We start from the raw sequence: 24,661 nt of genomic DNA, 5'->3' as shown, positions 1-24,661 counted from the left end.
TGCTGGCCCTAAACGACTGTATATATTTACTTATTTATTTTATTGACTTTAAAGGGGGCCTCTCGCTGTGTCAGCTAGGTAATTATACATAATGTTTTAAAAGTACACAAAACCATCCTGAAGGAGCAGCAATAAAGAACAACTTTCATTGGATCAGATAAACAAACAGCATGTAATAAGCAAGCATAGAAACATCTATCAAGTAAAAATGGCTCAATGCACATCCTGCTGTGAAGTATGCTACACCTGGCTTCTGGAAGAATTAATTAGTTAATGTAATTATAGGAAGAATTAGTTAATGTGTTTAGAGTGCTCTGAAAAATGTGAAGCACTCTGTATGTGTTAGGCTTTTAATTTATTTAGTAGGTATTAATTTCTTTACTACTAAAACAAGTGAATTCCAAAATGGCGGCCCTCAATGGAGAAATTCCTGCCAATATCTGTAGCATTAGCTGCAGAAACTGACATCAGGAGACTCACAGCTAATCTTCACACAATGTGCTGTAGTGTCAAGGGCAATCCCTCACATAACTGGCTCCCAGATCATTCTGTGCTGTAAAGGTCACAACCAACACTTTCAACTGCACCCAGAAGCTAGAGGAAAGCCCAGGTTTGGAGCTCAGATAAACCGCTGCAAATCTAACTTGAAGGAATTACTCCAGATGAGAATGGGGCCCAATGCACCGACTTGAGCACAGCTGTAATATGCTCGTGTCAGCCCAACCCACCCAAAAGGAATGTAGTTGTATTCTCACAGAATCATAGACTTTAAGGTCAGAAGGGACCGTTATAATAGTCTAGTCTGACCTCCTGCACAACACAGGCCACAGAATCTCACCCACCCACTCCTGTAACAAACCTCTAACTTATGTCTGAGCTATTGAAGTCCTCAAATCGTGGTTTAAAGACTTCAAGGTGCAGAGAATCCTCCAGTAAGTGACCCATGCCCCACGCTGCAGAGGAAGGCGAAAAACCCCCAGGGCCTCTGCCAATCTGCCTTGGAGGAAAATTCCTTTCTGACTCCAAATATGGCGATCAGCTAAACCCTGAGCATGTGGGCAAGACTCAACAGCCAGACACCCAGGAAAGAATTCTCTGTTGTAACTCAGATCCCACCCCATTTAACATCCCATCACAGGCCATTGGGCATATTTACTGATAATAGTCAAAGATCAATTAATTGCCACAATTAGGCTATCCCATCATACCATCCCCTCCATAAACTTATCAAACTAAGTCTTGAAGCCAGACATGTCTTTAGCCCCCGCTGCACCCCTTGGAAGGCTGTTCCAGAACTTCACTCCTCTGATGGTTAGAAACCTTCATCTAATTTCAAGTCTAAACTTCCTGATGGCCAGTTTACATCCATTTGTTCTTGTGTTCACATTGGTACTGAGCTTAAATAATTCCTCTCCCTCCCTGGTATTTATCCCTCTGATATATTTATAGAGAGCAATCATATCTCCCCTTAGCCTTCTTTTGGTTAGGCTAAACAAGCCAAGCTCGAGTCTCCTTTCATAAGACAGGTTTTCCATTCCTCAGATCATCCTAGTAGCCCTTCTCTGTACCAGTTCCAGTGTGAATTCATCCTTCTTAAACATGGGAGACCAGAACTGCACACAATATTCCAGATGAGGCCTCACCAGTGCCTTGTATAACAGTACTAACACCTCCTTATCTCTACTGGAAATACCTCGCCCGATGCATCCCAAGACCACATTAGCTTTTTTCATGGCCATATCACATTGGCGGCTTATAGTCATCCTGTGATCAACCAATACTCTGAGGTCCTTCTCCTCCTCTGTTACTTCCAAGTGATGCGTCCCCAGTTTAACAGAAATTCTTGAATTAATCCCTAAATGCATGACCTTGCACTTTTCACAATTAAATTTCATCCTATTACTATTACTCCAGTTTACAAGGTCATCCAGATCTTCCTGTATGATATCCCGGTCCTTCCCTCTATTGGCAATACCTCCCAGCTTTGTGTCATCTGCAAACTTTATTAGCACATTCCCGCTTTTTGTGCCAAGGGCAGTAATAAAAAGATTAAATAAGATTGGTCCCAAAACCAATCCTTGAGGAACTCCACTAGTAACCTCCTTCCAGCCTGACAATTCACCTTTCAGTGTGACCTGCTGTAGTCTCCCCTTTAATCAGTTCCTTATCCACCTTTCAATTTTCATGTTGATCCCTATCTTTTCCAATTTAGCCAATAATTCCCCATGTGGAACCATATCAAATGCCTTACTGAAATCAAGGTAAATTAGATCCACTGCATTTCCTTTGTCTAAAAAAATCTGTTACATTCTCAAAGAAGGTGATCAATTTGGTTTGGTACAATCTACCTTCTGTAAAACCATGTTCTATTTTGTCCCAATTACCATTGACCTCAATGTCCTTAACTAATTTCTCCTTCAAAAAATTTTACAAGACCTTGCATACTACAGATGTCAAACTAACAGGCCTGTAGTTACCCGATCACTTTTTTTTCGTTTCTTAAAAATAGGAACTATATTAGCAATTCTCTAGTCATACGGTACAACCCCTGAGTTTACAGATTCATTAAAAATTCTTGCTAATGGGTTTGCAATTTCATGTCCCAATTCCTTTAATATTCTTGGATGAAGATTATTTCCCCCCCCCCCCCGATTTAGTGCCATTAAGCTGTTCGAGATTGGCTTCTACCTCGGATGTGGTAATATATACCTCCATAACCTCATTCCCATTTGTCGTCCTGCCATTATCCCTCAGCTCCTCATTAACCTCATTAAAGACTGAGGCAAAGTATTTGTTTAGATATTGGGCCCTGCCTAGATTATCCTTAACCTCCACTCCATCCTCAGTGTTTAGCGGTCCCACTTCTTTCTTTTTTTTCCTTCTTATTTATATGGCTATAGAATCTTTTACTATTGGTTTTAATTCCCTTTGCAAGGTCCAACTCTACATGGCTTTTGGCCTTTCTCACTTTATCCCTACTTGTTCTGACCACAATAAGGTAGCTTTCCTTGCTAATCCCTCCCATCTTCCATTCTTTGTAGGCTTTCTGCTTTTTCTTAATCACCTCTCTGAGATGTTTGCTTATCCAGCTTGGTCTACAATTCCTGCCCATGAATTTTTTCCACTTTCTTGGGATTCAGGCTTCCAGTAGCTTCTGCAGCTTTGACTTAAAGTAATCCCAGGCCTCCTCTGCCTTTAGATCCACAAGTTCTTCAGTCCAATCCACTTCCCTAACTAAATTTCCTTAATTTTTTTAAGTTAGTCCTTTTGAAATCAAAAACCCTAGTCACAGATCTATTTTTGTTGATCCGTCTATTTAGTTTGAACTGAATTAGCTTATAGAATCATAGAATATCAGGGTTGGAAGGGACCTCAGGAGGTCATCTAGTCCACGCCCTGCTCAAAGCAGGACCAATCCCCAAGTAAATCATCCCAGCCAGGGCTTTGTCAAGCCTGACCTTAAAAATTTCTAAGGAAGGAGATTCCACCACCTCCCTAGGTAACTCATTCCAGTGTTTCACCACCATCCACCACCTTCATGATCGCTCAAACCAAGGTTGTCCCCTACAACCATTTCTTCTATGAGGTCCTCACTACTCACCAAAACCAAATCTAAAATGGCATCCCCTCTTGTCAGTTCAGCAACTACTTGGTGAAGGAATCCATCAGCTATCACATTCAGGAAAATCTGAGCCCTGTTATTATTATTAGCACTTGTCCACCAGTCTATATCTGGGAAGTTAAAGTTTCCCATGATCACACAATTCTCATTAGTATTTACTTCGTTAAAAACATTAAAGAGGGCTCTATCCATATCCAGATCAGATCCCGATGGTCTATAGCAAACCCCAAGCACTATCCCAGGGGAGGCTCTAGTAGCTTTCTTCCCCAATGTGATTTTTGCCCAGACAGACTCAGTCTTATCCATTCCATCACTTCTTATTTCTTTACAGTCTACCTCATCATTGATAGACAATGCTACTCCACCACCTTTGCCTTTATTTCTGTCTTTCCTAAACAGCACATACCCTTCAATACCCGTAGTCCAGTCATGACTACTATTCCACCATGTTTCTGTTATCGCTAGAATATCTGGTTTCACTTCCTGCACAAGGAGCTCCATTTTGTTTCCTAGGCTCCTCGCATTAGTGTACAAACATCTTAATTTTTGCTGTTTGGCTTCACTCACATTCTTTACCCAATTAGGCACAGACATTCTACTGCCAGTATCACTTATTAGACGGGTATCCACATTACCCTTCCTCCTTATGCCCATACTCCTACCCATGGCTGTATCCTTTCTTACTTTGTTTTCTTTCCTCTCAATGTTAAAATCCAGCGTGGAGATTAGCTGGACATCTCCCAACCATCTCCCACAAATTCCTAGTTTAAAGCTCTCTTAATCAGTTGTGCCAGCCTCCATCCTAGAAGTCTATTTCCCTCCCTACTCAGGTGAAGTCCATCCTGAAAGAACAGTCCTCTGTCCATGAATGCTTCCCAGTAGCCATACATCCCAAACCCTCCTGATAGCACCACTGCCTGAGCCAGCTGTTGAGCATCATAATCTTGTTGCACCTTTGTTGCCCTTCTCTAGGAACAGGCAGAATCCCACTGAAGATCACCTGAGCCTTGATTTCCATAAGCATCTTCCCCAGCCTGGCATAGTTTCCCTTGATATGTTCCAGCGAGAATCTAGCCGTATCATTTGTTCCCACATGAAGGGCAATCAGTGGATTCTTTCCAGCTCCCGTTAGGATCCTCTTCAGCCTCAGGTCCACATCCCGTATCTTAGCACCTGGCAGACAGCACACCCTTCTGTTCTCTGGATCAGCTCTGGTTACAGGCCTGACTAGTCTTCTCAGTATGAAGTCCCCAATCACGTAGACCTGCCTTTTCCTGGTGATGGTTCAATTCTCTGGTCTATCCCCTGTTCCCTCTGGCTGCAAGTCCTTTCGATTCCTCGTCTCCTTTGCAATCCTCTGCAACCCATCCCATATCCTCCTGGGGCTCATATTTGGTGTTGTTATCTCCATTGACTCTTCCCCTCTTCCTATAGGACTGTCTGCTCTTCTCTTCTTCCTTGCCCTCTCACCTTCATTGATGACCTGCTGTGCCCCTTCTTCATTTTCCAACTCTGCAAACCTGTTCCTGAGCTCTATTCCTCTTTCACTAGCTCATCTTTTCCTCTGCCTGGTTCTCTTAGTCCCGTGCTTCCACTGTCCACTTTCCTCACCCAGCAGTCTCCCGTCAGAGTTCTTTGGTCCTGCTTCCATCTGCAAGTCTGAGTTTTTCCCTTCAGCCTTCTCATGTCTTTGCTCCATCATCCATTCAAACCCCCTTCTAAACTCAGCCAGAGTCTCCACCTGCATCTCCAACCCTCGGATCTTTTCTTCCATCAGCTCTATCGGGTGGCACTTCATGCAGATGAAACTCTTTTCAGGTATCCCCTCCAGGGGGATGCCGCAGCTTCTACATCCATCTTCACTGTGTCTTCCAATGCTTGGGTCACTCCCACTGCTGCCTCTGTATCTGTCAGAGCCTTCCCACCTAAGTCCTGTTAGTCTGGGAAACACAAACCAAACCAAAACACCCCCCCCCCAGCAAAACAAACCCCCAACAAGCACCACAACACTGCCAGGCCACCACACACTCCCTTCACTAGCCTGTCTGTCCCTCTGCCTGGCTCTCTTAGTCTTCCCCCCAAACTCCCCTTGAAAACTCCCCCTCAGACTCCCCTGTTTACAGCTCTGTTTCCTGGCTCCTGTGCCGCTGCATCAGTTGGAGCTGCCATGTGTACTTTAGAGATATTGTAAGCAGAGCAGATACACTTTCTGTTGTTCTATTTTTATACAGCACCTGGCACAGCTGAGTCCTGGTCCATGACTGGAGCTCTTAGGTGCTACAGTAATACAAAAAATGATAATTAATATCAATGCAAGGCTCTTTGCAGTGGTGTTGTAGGTGTGTTGATCCCAGGTGAGTGAGGTAACATTTTATTGGACCAACTTCTGTTAGTGGAGAAGGGACAAGTTTTCGAGCTACACAGACCTGAACAAGAGCTTTGTATAGCTGGAAAAGCTGTCTCTTCCACCAACAGAAGTTGGTGCAGTAAAAGATATCACTTCACCCATTGTGTGTCTTTTGCAAGGTTTGCATTTTGAGAGGAATATTCACAACTACCTTGTCATCCATAGTTGCCAGAAGAACTGTGGTCTATTCCTATCAATGGGATGCTAGGAAAAGTGATGAACCCATCAAGAGCCTGAGACAGCATATGACTGTGGCAAAAATCTCCACTGATGATGCAGACACTACCTCTCTCCAGTTTTCTACATCCTTCCCTCTGTGAGCAAACATGAATGCCACCTCAGCTGGATTGAACTGCAGTTTAAACCCATTCCTGTTCAGCAATGCAATTAAACACTAGCTTAACTTTAGGCATATGCCTAAATCCCATTGACTTCAATAGAATTTAAGCACATGCTGAAGTTTCATGCTAAATATGAATAGATATAATACACATGTGTATAGTTAGGCACTTAGGTCCTGATGCTACTTTCACATATGTCAACAGAAAAATCCCATTTGCTTGAATGGTGCAGGATTAAGCTCTGAATTATCACACTTTATATTAAGGTTCCACTTATCAGAATGGTTCCATTTATCTGAATGTTTTGTTTCAATTTTGACCTTTCAAAATAGTTTTAACCTTTTCTTCCTATAAATTAAAATTTCAAAACAAAAAAGCACTTCAAGCCAGAAAACGAAAATTTAATTTAAAACATGTTGAAATGACACATCTTGACAATTTCAAAACTTTTGTTCCATTTCTTTTTCAAATAGAGAGATTTGTTGAAATCAACATTTTATCAGAAGATTCCCAACCGTCTCTGGAGGTGAGGATTTGTGTGTATGTTTTTGTGAAAATTTTCAAGCTTTTTGTGAATTTGTGAGGTTCTCTGTGCTCTCCTACTGCTTGTCTCGACCTTTTTCAAACTGTTTCCAAGGCTCCTTGAGCAGCCAGGAGCCACAGCAGCCAAGTAGGGAGTTGGGCAGCTCAGAGAACATGGGAGCCAGAGCTTCCAGACTGTCAAGGAGCCGAGAGCCTGGAAGCTCAGATGCCCTGGCCCAGGGCTAGTCTGGGGCAGTCTAGGAGCCCTGGCTCCCCAATAACCAAGGAATGGGCTGTTGAGGAACTTCTCCCACAAACACCCTCTGTGCCTTCTTCCATACTGCTTCTTCCGTATACAATGCTGTCCTCCAACCTATCCATTAAGCCATTACTATGTCCTTCACTTCCATTCTCAAGTCCCACCTCTGCAGAAATGTTTAAAATAAACTGCTAGTGGCTCGGCATGTGGCTCATTAATGTCTTCTGTTTATCTTAAAGAAAAATCCAGAGTCACAATTCCCTGGCTGAGAACCGGCAAATTATTCACAGGTCTGGTCTATACCACCTTGAGTTCCTATTACTGTGACTCTCATCTCCCTTCCACCACTTGCTACACTCACGCCATGTTTCTCTTCATATTGATTGCAAACTCTTCAGGGCAGGAATTGTCTCTTGCTGTGTGTTTGTACAGCTTCTGGCACAGCAGGCTGCCTATCCTGACTGGAGTGTCTGCGTGCGACCATCACACAGATCAATGATGGAAATAATAATGACCTCCAAAGTATTTTCTGGGCGCTCCAGACCCTCTGTGAAAAAAACAGACGATGCTACAGCAGTGCCTGGCTTGAAGAGTGAAGGGCTGTCCAACTCCAGCAGCCTGGCGGGGTGGGGCAGGAGCCTCTTGGGAGCCTGTGGTGTGAGCACCAATCATTGAAGAGATGCTTGTGCTGTTATTTTTCCCATAGCATGGCTACTGAGGAGGTGGGCATGGAATGTACTCTTTATCCCATTACTGAGTCTATATGCACCATTTATTACCATATAGCTGTCAGTGAAGCAAATGAAACTGAGATTAGACATAAATTATAGGCTTCAGCTGTCCAGTGTTTCATTGCTGAGAAATAGGGATGCGCATTTTCATATACATCAGACACACATTCTTTCTTCCTAAATGCTTTTGCTTCTCATTTTATGCCTTTATCAACACATCTGTGAGCAACAATTATCATTTATATCTGTGCTCTAATAGCTTGACTGTAATTGATTGGGAGATGGCAGAATCACACCCATGACTTCACACAACCAACTGGACATTTCTCTGTGATCACCTGAGCATCTGAGATGTTGATCATCAGGGAAACACTGGACGGAAAGTTGAGGCTTGTTTTTCATGGTGCAGAGATCAGGAAAGGACCTAATGGATCAGTAATCAGGGCTGGCTGGAAAACAAGAATTCCACTTAGCAAAAAAAAAACCAAAAAAAAAAAACCAAAAAAACGAAGGTTCCAGAATTTGGTTTTGTTCCTCACCTGGATAAAAATGAGATATTTTGAATTTTTTCAGAAAAAACAAGACAAAAAGAGAGAAACACCCACCCAGAACAATCAGTAGTTCAGTAGCTAGAGGCCTGGGATATGCAGGTTCAAATCCTTGCTCCGGATCAGGCCCAGCAGGGATTCAAATTGTCAAAGTCGCACATTAAAATATACAAAGGAAATATATCTTAAATCAAACTCTAATAAGTTCTCTCACCACATTTTTCTTAGTTTCCCTCTCTGCAAATTTTGATTCCCATCAATGGAAATGTCTTTTTTGTATGTGTATGGTGAAATTGATGTTTGCGGACATTTACTGATGAAAATCAAATTCTTCCAAGCCTAATAATAGTAGAGTTGCTTTTTGCATTTGCATTTTTAGATGAATCTGTGGAACAGTTTTTAGTCTGCATGTTTCCTAGTGTAACTGACTCCTATGCACTGCAATCACACTATTGTACACTGGGTCAACCTCAAGGCTTGGAGGATACTTGGTGAGATGACTCTTTGGGGCATCCCCTTCTTCTTTCATATGGCTGGTGTAGAGCAGCACAACTGCAATTTCACCTGAAGTTGATCGAGGCAAATGGCTGCATCAGCAGTAGCAGAATTTATTGCAGTGATGCCTCCTTGATATTTATAAATTGGGCAGTAGGTAGTGATATGTTCAATGGTCTGTCGTGGGGACACACACTCGCATACTGCGGCATCCTTGATTTTCCATTTGTTTTAGCTATCCGCATCTGCCATGGTTGGTTCGAATTCGGTTTAGAGTTGATCTAGATTACCATGGAAAGTCAAACCCAGGAACCTTCTGTGTGGGATCTAGCACAAGGTGCTTATTTAGACCAATCCGCTTTCCAAGCCTCCTTTTGATCATAACCTGATTGCATGAGGCTAAATTAATGTTCCCGGAAAGGCTTGCTGGACTTAAGATATTGCAGGGGTGGGCGTTGTCAAGGTCTTGGTGAATAGGAAGACATCTGTTTTCTTGGATTCACTGAGCTTCGCAGAATGTTGCAGCAGTTCGGCGTATCGGCAGGGAAGCAATGTTAGACAAAATAGGTAGCCATTGTGTTGGAGTTGACTTAAGGGTTCCTGTGATACACTGCATCCCTCTATTTATCTGGGTATCCACAAGTCATGTGTGGCTGCATCTGCTCCATACCAGTGCACAATATTCAGCTACTGAACATACAAGTGCTATTGCAGATGTTTGCAACACAGATGCTGATGCACCCCAGGTTGTGCCTGCTAGTTCATAGAATCATAGAATATCAGGGTTGGAAGGGACTTCAGGAGATCATCTAGTCCAACCCCCTGTTCAAAGCAGGACCAATCCCCAATTTTTGCCCCAGATCCCTAAATGGCCACCTCAAGGATTGAACTCACAACCCTGGTTTTAGCAGGCCAATGCTAAAAACCACTGAGCTATCCCTCCCCGCCCCCCACCATTCTGGATTATATTGGCTCTCTTTTTTATCTTTGTGGCTACCTTCTCAAGATGATCATGGAAGGAGAGGGTGTGGTTGAGTTTCACCCTGAAATATGTTGGACTGTATTCGTATTGCACATTTTTACCATAGAAAGCTACTTTCCGTGTGTTTTTGGAAGTCTTATTATCAAGATGAAATGCGCTTACTATTGTTTTTCCAGGGTTTGGTTTGAGCCTCCATTTCTGGAAATATTGTTCCATATTTTGGAGGTCCTCAGTTAATGTTCTCTCAATGTCATGGAGGTTTGATGTTTGGATTGTTATTGCAAGATCATCTGCATATCTGAATTTTCATGATTTAGCTGGAGGCATGTGACTTATGTAAATATTTAAAAGGGTTGATGCAAGTTCAGAGCCCTGTGGTAGCCTGTTGTTTATGATATGGGGTGAGCTCGTCTTATTATCCAGGTACACCTGCAGGCATCTGTTACTCAGCATGGTCCACATCAGGTGAAATGTTTGGTAGCAAAGTATAATTTTAGCAAGTTTCAGCATCGGGCCCTTAATCCATACAGTATCATACACAGATGACAGGTCAACAAATACTGTGCCAGTCTTTAGGTTTTTTTTAATAGCCAGCCTCAATGTGAGTTGTGAGTGCCTATTCAACAGGGATAATTGACTCAGTAAAAGGGCGTATTCTTTTGAGGATGATAGGTTGTATATAGTAGAGAAATTGGCCAATAGCTTCCCGCTTCATCAGGGGTCTTTCCAGGCTTTGGAATGGCAATTACCATTGCCTCACACCATATTTCAGGGATCCTTACTGTCCTTAATGTAGCAGAGTACAATGTTGCTAGCCATTGGAGTCCTTTGGGGCCGAGATGGTGGAGAATTCTGGTGGAATACCATCAGGCCCTGCAGCCTTCCCTTTTTTCATTGTGGCAAGTCCTTCTTTTACTTCCTCAATGCTGACAGTGAAAGGTTCTCCTCGGGGGATTGAAGCAAATGTTTGGTAGAGTTGTTGGTACACTTCTCTTCTTGTGTGTTTATCAAGTGGTCCTTATGTGTTCTCCACCAGTTTGGAGGCTATTGGTTTGGCCAGAGTTTTGGTGGCCAGTACTCTGTGGGATAGCGGCCCCAAGATGTCGTGGTAGTGTCCATGCTTTACAACTTGAATGTGAAAAATCAAGGTTTTGCACGCAATCAAGCCAGTGCTGGTGTCTTGCTGTGTAAAGGGAGTGTAGCAGAGCTTTTGCGGTCTGAGAGCTCCTGGTCTGATTGTATTGCCAGAGCAACTCCCTGCTGGATGAGAGAGTTGCAGGAGTGTTCTTTTTCCGGAAGCCTCGGGAAATATTCTTCTTTCCTGCTACTTTCAGGAGCCCTGTGAATAGTCTGCTTATAGGCATCACAATCAGCTTTAGCAAAATTCCATCATGGTACTTGTTTCAGAAAGAACACAGGAATTTTGATGCCTATGTATATCATTAGAGGCCTGTGTTTGCTGTTTGGAAATGCCAGTAGTACTTGACGTGTTACGATGAGAGTGTTACCACTTTGATCTTTAGACACAAATGTTAGGTCTGGATTGTGCCCACATTGCCAGCGGCTTGAATGGAATGTTGATTGTTGTTTTAGTTCATAGATTAGTTCTAAGTCTAGGACTTGTTGAGGTGCTGCTCTGATGACCAGGAGATCGCTGAGCAATGTTCGGTCGCCGAGCTGATGGTATTCATAGTGAATTCGCACTTAACAGAGTGGGCCCCAGGAAGGCTGCCATCTTCCACTCCAGGGCATCCCCAAACATAACAGACTCGTTAGGTGGATGTGTCCATAAGCCATGCTAGGAGCCAGCCATTCTATTGTGTAGGTTGGTCACCACTTCCAGAAAAATCTGACAGCCCAAAGCAAAAGTATATTCTGAAAAGATCAAGAGGCAAACTATCAGCACCGTGTGAGGAGAATTAGGCATCTCATTCCAGTTCTCTCTTCTCTATCCCTAATTCTCCATTTACCTTATGCCACTCCTATGCATAAGCTAAAAATCTGCTACTCTCACATTAGAAACAGATGAACACAGATATGGCCAAAGAGTTTACCCCTCAAACATCAGCACTCCACTGCAGTCTGTCCTCACATTCTGTAGAGGACGAGGTTTATCCTGTATGCCACAGTGAATGGTGATGCCATTGGAAGCCCAGCCCTCACTGTGGAAAGATTCTGGAAGAATTAGTGCTTTTTTCTATGCGGAAATAATTGGTATGAATGTCTCTTGACTGTCAGTGTATTTTAAAGTAAGTTAATAATGATAATATAATAAAACCATTTATACATTCTTTGTTAGGACTTTGCTGCCCCTAATCTTGGGTGGTTGAAACAGTAGTTTTAAGGCTTGTTTTGGCTTAGTTAGTGTTCATTGGGAATTCAGACTTCCACCAGCCACTGAAGGTAGGAGTTATTGTACACTTTGAGGTTAACTTTCAATTGAGAAGTACAGTAAAAATAGCCTAAAGTCTGAAAATGTAGCTTTCTAGTCTTACAGTATTTTTTCCCCATAAAAGTCAAGTGCCTATTCATGATCCCTAGCGTTTGTAAAACACTTTATTTTTTGGTATTTAACTACAAAATGAAATGGAATTATTTTAGTCTCTGGTGTATTGTACTTGAAGAGACCTATGCTGTGATGCAGATATTAACTTTCCACTGGGACGAACTCAGATGTTTACAGTAAAATAAGTGTATTATATTCTAAATCAAAATTCCATCATACAGTTGCCTCTTATTTTCCCAGCGCAGGAATCATGTTTTCTTTATAAGGTCCTTTCCACTAATATTTTATATTATATATAGTAATCCAAAGGATATGTTGTTTTTCGGGGTGAGCAAAATGATTTGGATACAAAAGGAATGTCCCAAAATCCATCTTTCAGAATTCAGACAGAATTGAACCTGAGCCATTATCAGAATTTCAAACATTTGGTTTGGTTTGTGTGTCTCTGCAGAAGACTTCCTAATGTCAGGTAGGAATGGAATCAGAGTGAGGAAAGTTCTTCTGGTGGTGTTCATGACCTGGCCAAGTCCAGGATTGGTCTAGAGACCCCTAACAAATTTGCCTTTGTTTTGTGTCCCCATGAACTCAGGAAAAGCCAGTTCTTAGAGTTCTAATGTTACTGATTCCAGCTGGGCACATCTCCTACCATACACCCTTTGCTGGCACAGTGTCGGCTAGTATTTTCCCTGCCTGTTCCCTTCTGACTGGGGGTTGGTGAAGGATTGCTGTAACTAACTGCTCCAGGTTGTGGGGCCACCTGGCTCCATCCCACTGGCTCTCATGCCTTACTCACCACATTGCATCTCTTTACAATTCTCCATGTCTTAATCCTAGCAAAAAACCAACAACACCACACACTCAGATGTAATGTATCAGCTTTATTGGCAGTCAACACTGCCTGCTTCATTTGCCATATTGAGGCGCCAAGCCTTGCAACCCCTATTGTCTAAAATAACTCTGCTTCTGTTTCCATTTGCAGTCGATTCTGCCTGGGTCAGTCATCACATGGGGACTCCTGGCTGGTGGCTGTCATTGCATCTGTGGGTCTGAGTCCTTCTACGTGCTGGGCTTTTGTACAGCTGAACCCTGGTCTTTATCTTCTTTTTGCCCCCCCCCCCCCGTTTGCTTTAGACACTTGCAGTAGGTAGCCCAGCAGCTATATTTGTTGATCCAAGGCTGGCTGGACAGTGTTCTTCATCAGGCATGATGTCCTGGAACTTAGTGGGACTGGTTCAGCTGTGGGATTCCCTGACAAGGGTCACAAAGAGGTGTTGAGTCCCAGGCAAAGTACCTAACAGTGCTGCTGGTCGCTTTCACTGTTGCCTGTAATTCAGCTTTGAAACCACCGTGGAAGTCTTCGAAATCTTTAGCCTCAAGAGGCCAAGATTGGAGAGGCTCTTCGTTCGTGTCACCCATGTGGCATGAATTCAGTTCGACAGAACCTGAAGTGGCACTGTGACTCCATTGGGCACTCAGTGGGCCCTGTGTTATGGATGTGTGAAAACCAACTTCTTGTCAAGTGAGGCACTGACTGCTTCAGAGCACCGAGTCTGGGATCCTGGTGTGCAACTCTCCCCTGGCAGATTTTATTGCATTCCAATTGGAATACTGCACTTTGCATTATCAGTTTGCATATCATAGAAAGCGTGGGTCATATAACCATTCTTCCTCTTATACTACTTACTGCCCCACTTCTGCAATAGGCTTTTGAGGCTGAGAGCCAAATGAACCGATAGAGCACCAAGGGGAAATCAAATTTCCAGTGACATGAAGGAAGGATTACATTTGCCTTACTCCTGCTAAGAAGCAATTATTCTGTAATGAGGATTACAAATTATGCCCATAACAACGAAGCCTTGCTATGGCTTTAAACAGTTTTAATTCATCATACATATTTGGCATAATATTGATAATTATCTGGGATGATATCACAGGCCTTCCTTGTAGTATTATGAAATAATCAACTCATTAAAATCACCTACAATGAAAGATGGAGTAATACCAATAAAATGAGGAGTTTAACATGGATTTATAAAATCAGACACCCAAAAGGAACCTTTACAGTGATTCTGGGAAGGGAATATGTCTCCTCCGGTAAGGATCTCATTCTGCTTCCATTGAGGTCAAAGGGAATTTTGCCATTGACTTCAGTGAGAAAAAGATCAGCTTCAAAATGTCTAAGGTTCGGAATATGTTGACTGCCATCTAAATGAATCTGTTCCATATGAACCACTGAAGTCAATAGGAATAGAACTAGAACCATAAAGCCCAGAGAATTTCAAAGTCAGCCCCAAATCTGCCTTAAAAGGGTTCTTTCTGCTGGGGAATTTTGGCCAAGTGGTAGCCATAGATAAGATGAGGAGTCAGAGTGGTAGGGGAGGAAAGACTGCAAAGAGGATCCTGGACAAGGATATGCACCTGGGACACAGCATTCTCCTGTTCTCCAGCAAACAGTCCCTCAGTTTGTGCGTGTCCTCATCCTTTAAAACGAGAGCTAGGACATTCCATTTCAACAGCTCTGTTAAAAGAATGTGAATGTTCCAAAGCAAAGTACTCAGAAGTCAGGAAGCTCCATAATTAAGGCTGACCTTGGGTTCAGGTCCGTAAGGGTGTGCCTGCACGGCAATAAAGCACCCGTGGCTGTCCCATGTTAGGCTCACGAGGCTCAGGTAGCCGGGCTATAAAATTGCTTTGGGACCCCACAAAGGGGGAGAGTCCCAGAGCTCGGGCTTCAGTCCAAGCCCAAACGTCTACACTGAAATCATAGAATATCAGGGTTGGAAGGGACCTCAGGAGGTCATCTAGTCCAACCCCCTGCTCAAAGCAGGACCAATCCCCAACTAAATCATCCCAGCCAGGGCTTTGTTAAGCCTGACCTTAAAAATATCTAAGGAAGGAGATTCCACCACCTCCCTAGGTAACGCATTCCAGTGTTTCACCACCCTCTTAGTGAAAAAGTTTTTCCTAATATCCAACCTAAACCTCCCCCACTACAACTTGAGACCATTACTCCTTGTTCTGTCATCTGCTACCACTGAGAACAGTCTAGATCCATCCTCTTTGGAACCCCCTTTCAGGTAGTTGAAAGCAGCTATCAAATCCCCCCTCATTGTTCTCTTCCGCAGACTAAACAATCCCAGTTCCCTCAGCCTCTCCTCATAAGTCATGTGTTCCAGTCCCCTAATCATTTTTGTTGCCCTCTGCTGGACTCTTTCCAATTTTTCCACCTCCTTCTTGTAGTGTGGGGCCCAAAACTGGACACAGTACTCCAGATGAGGCCTCACCAATGTCGAATAGAGGGGAACGATCGTGTATAGCCTTGCAGCCCAAGCCTGAGTCAGCTGACACGGGTCAGCCACGGATGTTTTATTGCCTTGTAGGCATACCCCAAACGTAAGCAGGACTTGTTTCTTCTCACCTGCCTGGAACACAGAGGTGGGAAATGGGCAAGGCATTGGTTCTACATACACGCACCCTCTGCTTGTTGGCCAAGGTAGCTGGGTGGTGTAGGGATGGAATAGTGGTATAAGTCAGCAGCTAACTACTATCCCAACAAGTGAGAAGGAAGGAAGGGATGCATTGTGACCCAGAAGTCACAGAAGTGTCTTTGAGGCAGAAAGCCTCTGGGGCTACCCTGCAGATGATGCAGCCTCTTGAGGTTAGGCCTAAAGGCACGGTCTGGCCCTAAACAGACAAAGGGGCAGGGGTGAAACAAGAAACAGACTTAACAGTGGTATGACTGAGTCCTTTTGTTCCACAAATGCATTTGTGGGTTGATTGTTTTTTTTCAATTGTGTAATATATATCCCTATCATTGGAGGTTTTTTTAGAACAGATTAGACCAACACCTGGCCATGACGGTCTAGGTATAATTAATCCTCAAGACTACATGGCCTCTTGAGGACCTTCCAGTCCTGTGATTTTATTAAATTCACTACGAACCTGAGTTTAGTATAGATTTCAGGGCTGGCTATGTTGAAATATACGATGAGAATTCTCATGTACAAGCATTAGAGAAGATAATGCAGATACATTGGTGCATGTCCCAGAAAATCCTTTTTGACTTCCAATCTGGGGATTGATTAGCTTTGCAGGACCATGGTCAAGTCAGGAGCTCCTATAAGTGTAATTAGGATGTTGTGTAATCAGAACAGGAGGAATGTATAGCTCAGTTAGCCAAGTACACAAGTCTGATGCCTGCAGTTCCCCTTTGTAAGCCACTACAGACTGATTAAAGCATAGAAGAACAGAAGTAAAGTGAAAACACCTTACTAGAGGGACTCCTTATTTCATTGAGATAATTATCTCCCACTGTTTGTGTGACTCATCTGGGATACCGAAGTAGGACATCGGTAGACTAGAATGGCAAAGGAAAAGGCAATTTAACAGGCCCTCTGACACTGTAAAAAGCCCTCTCAGTGTCTCCTTGAAGAAATTTCAGAGTAAGAGCCGTGTTAGTCTGTATTCGCAAAAAGAAAAGGAGTACTTGTGGCACCTTAGAGAATATGCTCAAATAAATTGGTTAGTCTCTAAGGTGCCACAAATACTCCTTTTCTTCTTGAAGAAATTGACATGCTTCTTCCTGCTGGCAGTGCCCTCTGCCTACTTTTTGTGGGGGTCAACAAGAAGGGAGAAGTTCATTGTGCTAAGCAATATAGTAAGCTGAAGGTGGGATTCTGCTTTGTCATGAGGAGGGCAGAGCGGAAAAGTGGAGGAGGGAGCCCAGAAAAGCGGAGATTGTACTTCTCAATAAAACAAAGAATAATAACTCAATATGCCAGATTCTGGTTAAATCCTGAATGAATGTGCACGGTGCAAAGCCATAAGGAACCTCCATCTAATCACATGCTCTTCACCAGGATCAGACAGAATTCCGGCACCCCGTCTGAAATTTTTTGATTTCACACCGGAGCAGCGTTTGGCCATCGAAAATCGTGCTGTGGGAATCTGTTCAACCCTCTTTACCTAGGGCACCTGGAGGCAGGCTTTCAAGGTTTACATTTGACTTGGCTGCCATGCGGTGGTCAGCAGTGAGCAATCACACCATCCTCTTTTCGTGTGAGCTGCACTGATTATTTTTGTCTGAACTGAGCTGTAGAGAAATGCATAACATGGTGTGTAAAAGAACTCTGCTTTCTGAGTGCACCAGGGAGAGAGCGTGTGTACAAACCGCTTCTGACTCCTGTAGGGTTTCAACTAATGTACAATCAAAGAAAAAAAAGCTATATTCATCACAGCCTGGCAATAGAGGCTTTTTCATTTAATTAAAAACTACTGCCACTGTGTATGCGACTACACCGCACGCTCCTGTGACTGTCTGTACAAGGTCACTAATGCCCTGCCTGGAACAAGGGACATTACAGGAACAGGTACGTCTAATTGATGGCAACAAACATGCATTGCCATTGAGTGCAGAAGAAATACTGATTGGTCTTCATGCTGCTGTAGTTCCAACATAGTAATGCAAAACGGCTGCCAGATGTCAGGGGGGACTGTCGGCCCTCTACTAACAGTCACCGGAGCGGTGCTTTAGTTGCCAGCTTCCAGTACTGAAAGGGGGCAGGGTCGATGGGGAATCATGACCCTGAGACTGACAGCCCCCAGGAACAATGGGGAGAGGCCAATGCTCCAGGTCAGCCTGAATGACAGGGCGGGCAGGCTAATCAGGGAGTCAGGAAGCCTGGGAGGTTCCGTCCTCCATGTGAGCTGGATTTGCCTGGGTCAGACAGAGTGGGGCAGAGCTAAAGGGAAAGCAGGGGCCCGAGCTGAGCTGGGGAGCAGAGCCGTGCCAGATCCAGAGAGAGCAGACCCTGTCCTGGGAGCAGAGCTGCAGCCCCAAAGCCAGAGGCACAGTGCAGAGAGAGCAGACTTGCCCTGGGAGCAGAGCTGCAGCAACCAGAGCCAGAGGGGCCAGAAAAGCAGCCCAGGAAGCAGGTCAGTGCTGGGAGCAGAGTCACACAAGCAGCCGGCAGAGCAGACCTGTCCTGGGAGGAGAGCTGCAGCAACCAGAGGCAGAGGGGCCAAAGAAGCAGCCCAGTGGGCTGGAGGCAGAGCAGCAGCGGTGCAGAGACAGAGTGGTGCAGTTGGGGCTGGAGCGTCCGGAGCTGGGTGCAGTGAGCAGCTGGGGAGAGCGAGGGGGACCCTGGGCAGCGGGCCCAGCACAGGGAGACACCTCAGCCAAGGGGCTCTGCAGGCGAGGCTTGGATCGTAACCCCGACAGGGCGGGGGCGACACTGGGAAGAGGGGTCCTACCACTTGGAGCCTGAGAGCGTGTGGCCACCACCAGAGCACGTGTCCAACCCACAGCATCCCTGCAGCACAGCCAGGGCTGGAGCAGCAGGCCTGGGACTTACAAGGAACAGACTGTGAACTGCCCGGACTTTCCAGAGACACTGTTTGTGATGTTCCCTGCCACAGAGTGGGTTGATGTGTTTCCTTTAACCTTTCCCATTATTCCTTATTCTTTTTAAAATTAATTGTTGATTAAATAACTTGCATTTGCTTTAACTTGTATGTAATGGTCAGTGGGTCAGAGAATTGCCCAGGGCAGAGAGCGCCCCCCAGGGTGGGGACACCCTAGACCCTGTCCTAGGTGACCGTAGCAGGGTTGGGGTCGAGCCCCCCAGGAATCCTGGGCCCAGACTTGTTGGGGTTACAAGGACTCTGCCAGACAGGAGATTGGAAGGGGAGTCCTCAAGGGCAGGGAGACCACTGGGTAAAGGAAGTGGGAGCGAGGACTCAGATCCTTTCGCTAGCCCACTTCACCGGGGTCGTGCAGAAGCCAGGAAAGTTCCCCACGAGAGCGGGACTATTCCACCGCTTACACATACACAAAATAAAGATGTCAGCTCTTGCAATTTTAGTTAGCCTATCAGGCATTTGATTTCATACAGCTTGTCTAGAAAATGGCAAACAGCAAAAGATAAATCATCTGTTACTATATCAATACTGAAGATGAAGCAGTCATTTTTCCCACGACCCTTCCTTTAGGGTCAAATCTTGAGAGAAGTTGAGCAGCTGCAAATCCCACGGGTTTTCCTACAAGCTGCAGAAGTCCAGCACCACTCAGGATCAGCAAATATGACCGTTTTGCCTATATCATCCGCTGCTGCTCCATTGACATTGTTAATTGACAATTTCTCACTTCCCCCGTACCTTTCTCAATGACAAAGGAGAGAGCTCACAGATAGATCCTGGGAGCAAAAAGCCATTAGCAGCATCTCACTCTTCCTGCTTTCACACTTAATCTTTTCACTTGGCATTAGGCAAAGAGGTCTGCCACTAAATCCATTCCTAGGTGAGCCCAGAGGCAGCACTACCCCAGCGAGACATCTCAGCCGCAGGAAGAGGGAAAGTGATGTGTTGTGTAAGCCTCCTTGGAGGCAAAGGGTTAAGCACAGGCAGTATATCTCACTGTAAAAGTAGATTTCATCTCTGTAAAATAGATTTCCAAGCCTAGTTAAAGCCTCACCTCTAGAAAATGTTTATGTAATATTGTGGGTGTTTAAAATAAAAAGAAAGGTTGAAGGGATTTATTTTTAAAATGGGGACTTCTTTGTATGGTATCAATTATACTGTGAAGCACATAGTGAAGAGAATGATCTAAAAAGCACAAATTCTAACCTGGCTGGTCTCCCTGAGAGTTTTCACATGGCTGCACCTCAGCAGCCTGCTCCGTTCGGTGCAGAACCTGTAGGTATGCTTTTGGGTGCTTGGGTTCTGGGATACAGGTAGTAAAAAGGTGTAGCTTTATGATGACACAAGTGATACATCCTCTGTCTCCGTGCTTTGCAGGAGCAGCTTTGCAGTGTGAAAACATAAGGAAGGGTGCTTTTTAGCATGAAAACCAATGTGCCAGCAGCACCCTAGTGTTTCCAGGAGATACATACAGCATAGCCTGACTGTTGGAGTTCAAGTTAAAGGATAGCGAATCACATAGCTCAGCAGCTGATTTCCAAGAGTTCGACAAGCTCAAGTATTAAATGCATTGGTATTGGCAAAAAGGTCTCTCTATCTGTTCCTATTGCAGAAGCCAAAAGAAGCAATGGGCTTGATTCTCCTTCTTACTCTGGTTTAAATGAGGATCAACACCATTGATATAAATGAGAGAAGAATCCGTCTGATAATCCCGGTTAGTGTGCTGCTGCTTGAAGAGGCATAGAGATGGCTGGTGTGATTCCAGTGAGGAATCGTGCTGCAAAAAAGTTGCAAAATACTCTGTGCTGTTGGTTTCTAAGCAGAACAAGTATCTAGACTGAACGAATCATGTGCTAAACAATGCTAACACCAGATTTAGGGGTTGATACTGTCCATTGTGAACAAAACAAAATAACCCAGGGAGGTAGGTGAACTGTATAACGGATAACTGATATGGTGTGGTATATTGCTGTGTTTATTTTGACAGATCTGTGTGTATAGCAGCATTATGTGGGAGGGATTCCATCGCCGCATTTTGAGGATTGTTCTCCATGAGGTGTACACACCCTGTTCGCTATCACATTCCTAGTTCTGAATGCTTAATCCAGAACAGGTTGCCTTCTCCAAAAGAAATGTGGGTCAGTAAATCAATAGATTAAATGCAGCTGTATATATAGATTTTATCTGTATTGAAAATATTTCCATTTACTAAACAAGCCAAGTGTAATTTAATACAAGTTATTACTGTAAAAGTGTGGAATATTCTTTGTTGTAGGTGTTTCACAATATATACAGGAATCACCAGGGGAAATTCTTTGGCCTCTGTTATGGAGTAGGTCAGTTAAGATGACCGTTTGGCCTTCAAAAATCTAAGAATACCATGAAGGAGCCGGGACAACAGTATGGAAACTGACTCTATGAAAGAGAGCAGTGCAGCGTCGCCAGGCATAGTGCTCGGTGAAGTGAAAGGCATATCATAAACTGACTGCTCAGCTGAAGGATGCCACCCAGCCTGTGGCATGTTACTGCAGAAAAGCTAGTTTATGTCCCTTGACTGCAATGCATGCCAACTGCCACAACATGCTGCACTGTTAACGGCAGAATGTTGCAGCAGCTTGGACTGATCAGGTCCATAGTGTTACTAGGTGAGTTGAGAGAGGGACAGTCCTACAGATAGATCAGAGAGAGGCAAAAACCATATGGGCCCTACAGATTCATCCAAAGGTTTTGACACTTTTCAGACAATGCTAATCTTAGTCGCTCTCCTCATCTGCTGTTTGTCACTCCTGATAAACAGTCAAGGAGCCGGCCACGGAATGGATAGGCAGAACAACATACATGGTGGATGAATAATTCATACAGCAAGTCAAAACTCATCCATAATCATGGTTAATGCATGTTTACCACCAGTGTAAATAGGAAAGCATTGCTGACAACCACAAACTCTGAAACTCAAGCCTGAAACTGCCAAAACAAAGAGAGCAATGCAGTCCAGAAGCTGTACGGCTCTTCCGCTGCCCAGAGGGACCACAGCTATTCTGGGGGAATATTCACTTTTACGGAGCAAAGGTCAGAGTCAATCCCCAAGCATTGAAAATTTCCCCTTAGCCTATTCATCATGCAAAGGCATAAACAAATATTTTCTCAACATTGGCCATGTCCTAGCTAGTGTCATTCCTTTCATTGCTAGAGTCACAGTCAGTTTGTTTTTGAAAAAATCCACAGGGCCCAATTCTGGAGACAAAGCTGCCATTGACATGAGTAAAGACAGCAGGATTGGGCCCATAATGGTACCCTGTCAACCTCCATTATAAGGGATGAGGAAGAAAAAAGATAAATTGTTATAATCTGAGATAAAAACATAACTGAAAAAAATTATATGGTAGGAAAAATTAAGGAAATGCATTTAACAATGAGAAGGAGAGTTTATCTGTATGAAATCTTTCCTGGCTCTTTGTTTCTCTTCAGCTCCCTTTGTTGTGTTTTGTATATTTTCATGATTCTGTCTTTAAGATCCTTGATAGATTGATCATTAGAAACCTGCAAGCAATAATACATGATACGATGAACTTAGTTAACTCTTGCCTTTCCCATAAGGACACACTTCACACTGCAAACACTTTTAAGTAAACACATCTGCTAGATACACATCTTCTCCAGACTTCCAACTTCCTCTCTCTTCCCCACCCCTATTTCCTTTGTCTCTTTTGGTCTAATTTAAGAAACAAAAGATCCACCTATCACTAGTTCAAAGGCCAAGCAAAGAAGAGGTGTTGGTTAAAAATGCTCACAGACAATAGAGCCTAACCCTATTCTCTACAACTAACCAATACATTATCACACACTAATGAACAATGTATTCCCTGAAATAGTTTAAAAGCAAGAAACCAATTAGAAATATTCATACAATAATGTTTCTTTGTATAAAACGGAAAAAAATAATGGCTACTTCTGTTAACTGTACAGTGAGACAAATCTATTTTCTTCTAAGGATATTTCTTGTATAGATTTGGTGCCCAGGTCTCCATTGCACCTCCGCGGCACACTTATTTATACCAGCACACAGTGGGAATAAAACATTACCATATCAAAATGATGATGCTCTACATCCACCCAGTGCTGGTGTAAATCGCTACAAATCGTGCAGGGCAAATGGTCACACAAGCCCAGGATCTCTCACTGAAATCCATTATAGTGTAACTGCCTCTGATCCTTTCATCTCTACCCGCTGCTGTGTCCCTGCTTCTATCTTAAACACTAGATTCATTAGGTAAAATCCTGGCACCATTTAAATCAATGGCAGAATTCTCCATTAACTTCAACAGGACCAAGATTTCACATATACATTATTGCAGGATAGCTTAGCAATACTAGAGATATTCCTCCAGAGCCAGATCCAAACTCCATTGAAATCACTGCTGTTGCTCCATCAGCTGAAAGACTTTAAGGCCAGAAGGAACTGGATCATCTCGTCTGACCTCCTGCATAACACAGAGGATAGAATTTCACCCAGTGATTCCTGCATCCAGTTCATAGCCTCAAGAGCTAGATGCTATTTTTAGAGAGACTTGATTTAGGAGAATCTACCACATCCTTTGGTAAATTGTTTCACTTATTAACAACTTTCACTGTTAACTTGCCTTTGGATCACTTAGCAAAATTTTAGAGAGATAGATAGATGGGTATACATTTAGTTCAACAAACACGGGCTAAATAAAAATGGTGATTGCAACATGGTGTGTTGGTTCTCATTTCTTACCAGCAAGTCCAGCTCAGCACTGAACAATGGCACACCTAGAAGCGATGAGACTGTGGACACTTAGCAACTGCTGGACTGCTGCATTTGAACATCAATTGCGATTTTGTTACTGGAAGAGTTCCTCCCAAAGGCTTTGCCAAAGGTCTTTTTTCTTTAAACAGCTGCCCCTTATAGGCAGGTTCATTTAAATAAAAGTGGGGCATAATAAGTTAAGTGAAAAATCAAAGAAACTGAATTGTTCAAGTAGTTGTATAAAAACAGCGTGGCAGAAAATCAAACTGTCCTTTCTCCCTTTGCTTTCCTATTGATTTTAAGGGAAAGCAGCTGCAGTTTATTTTCCTGGTGTTCTTGTTCATAAATTCTCTCTTTTCCGTAATGATTAAAAACCTGCTCCATCACAAAGAGGCTCAGTCTGTATATGGAAACTTTAAAGCCTTGGAAACAGATACTCGGGTCCTCCCGCAGTTAAACATTTATTTGAGAGCTCTTGTTTTCATTGCTAACACATCAGATTCCCAAAGACTTTCTCCCTTGCCAAAGGGCAACTCCTTGTGCTGATGGATGAATGAGCCATTTCTCCATGCCTAGAACATGTCAGTTAAAGAAAATATTTAGAAGGCATTGTGTAAAACTTAAGTTACTTACTAGTAATTGTTCCACTCTTGCTGTGTTGATCTGTAGTCAGCAGTCACAAAGTGGGAGACAAGGGATGTTGTTTGCATCGTTGCCCACTGGGAAGTACATGATTCTTGAAAGCCTTCAGTGAAAGGCAGCGAATGATGAATCGGTCTCAGAAGAATTAGAATTGCACCTAGAAAAAGAGAGCACTGCTGGAGTTCCCTTTCCCTTTATCAGTTCCTTCTGCGCACTCCCTTTGCCCATTTACCATGGTGACAGCGTCAAACAGTTGCAATTAAGACATTGCACTTGAAGTTGGTCTAATTATTGGTTTCTAATTATTGGATTTTTTTTGTTAGTTCTACCTTTTTTTAGTTGATTGCTTTTTTAAATGGCTTCTAATAACATGTTCCTGCTACAAAAGCCATGTTGGCTGCCTGCAAGCAAATTTCCC

The 24,661-nt window shown here is 43.6% G+C and overlaps 1 long non-coding RNA gene across 1 annotated transcript in view; it reads right to left on the bottom strand.

The window, feature by feature from the left end:
* LOC141985714 (uncharacterized) overlaps nucleotides 1–24,397 on the bottom strand; it is an 81,413-nt gene extending 57,016 nt beyond the window's left edge. The window contains exon 1 of the long non-coding RNA XR_012638997.1: nucleotides 24,235–24,397. This is a non-coding gene — a long non-coding RNA (uncharacterized LOC141985714). The remainder of the gene's footprint in view (nucleotides 1–24,234) is intronic.
* Nucleotides 24,398–24,661: the final 264 nt, after the last annotated feature.

This window comes from Natator depressus, chromosome 4 (assembly GCF_965152275.1).
Source record: "Natator depressus isolate rNatDep1 chromosome 4, rNatDep2.hap1, whole genome shotgun sequence".
Lineage (NCBI taxonomy): Eukaryota > Metazoa > Chordata > Testudines > Cheloniidae > Natator > Natator depressus.
The sequence above is the reverse complement of the archived record's forward strand: the minus strand, read 5'-3'. Positions and strand labels throughout refer to the sequence as shown.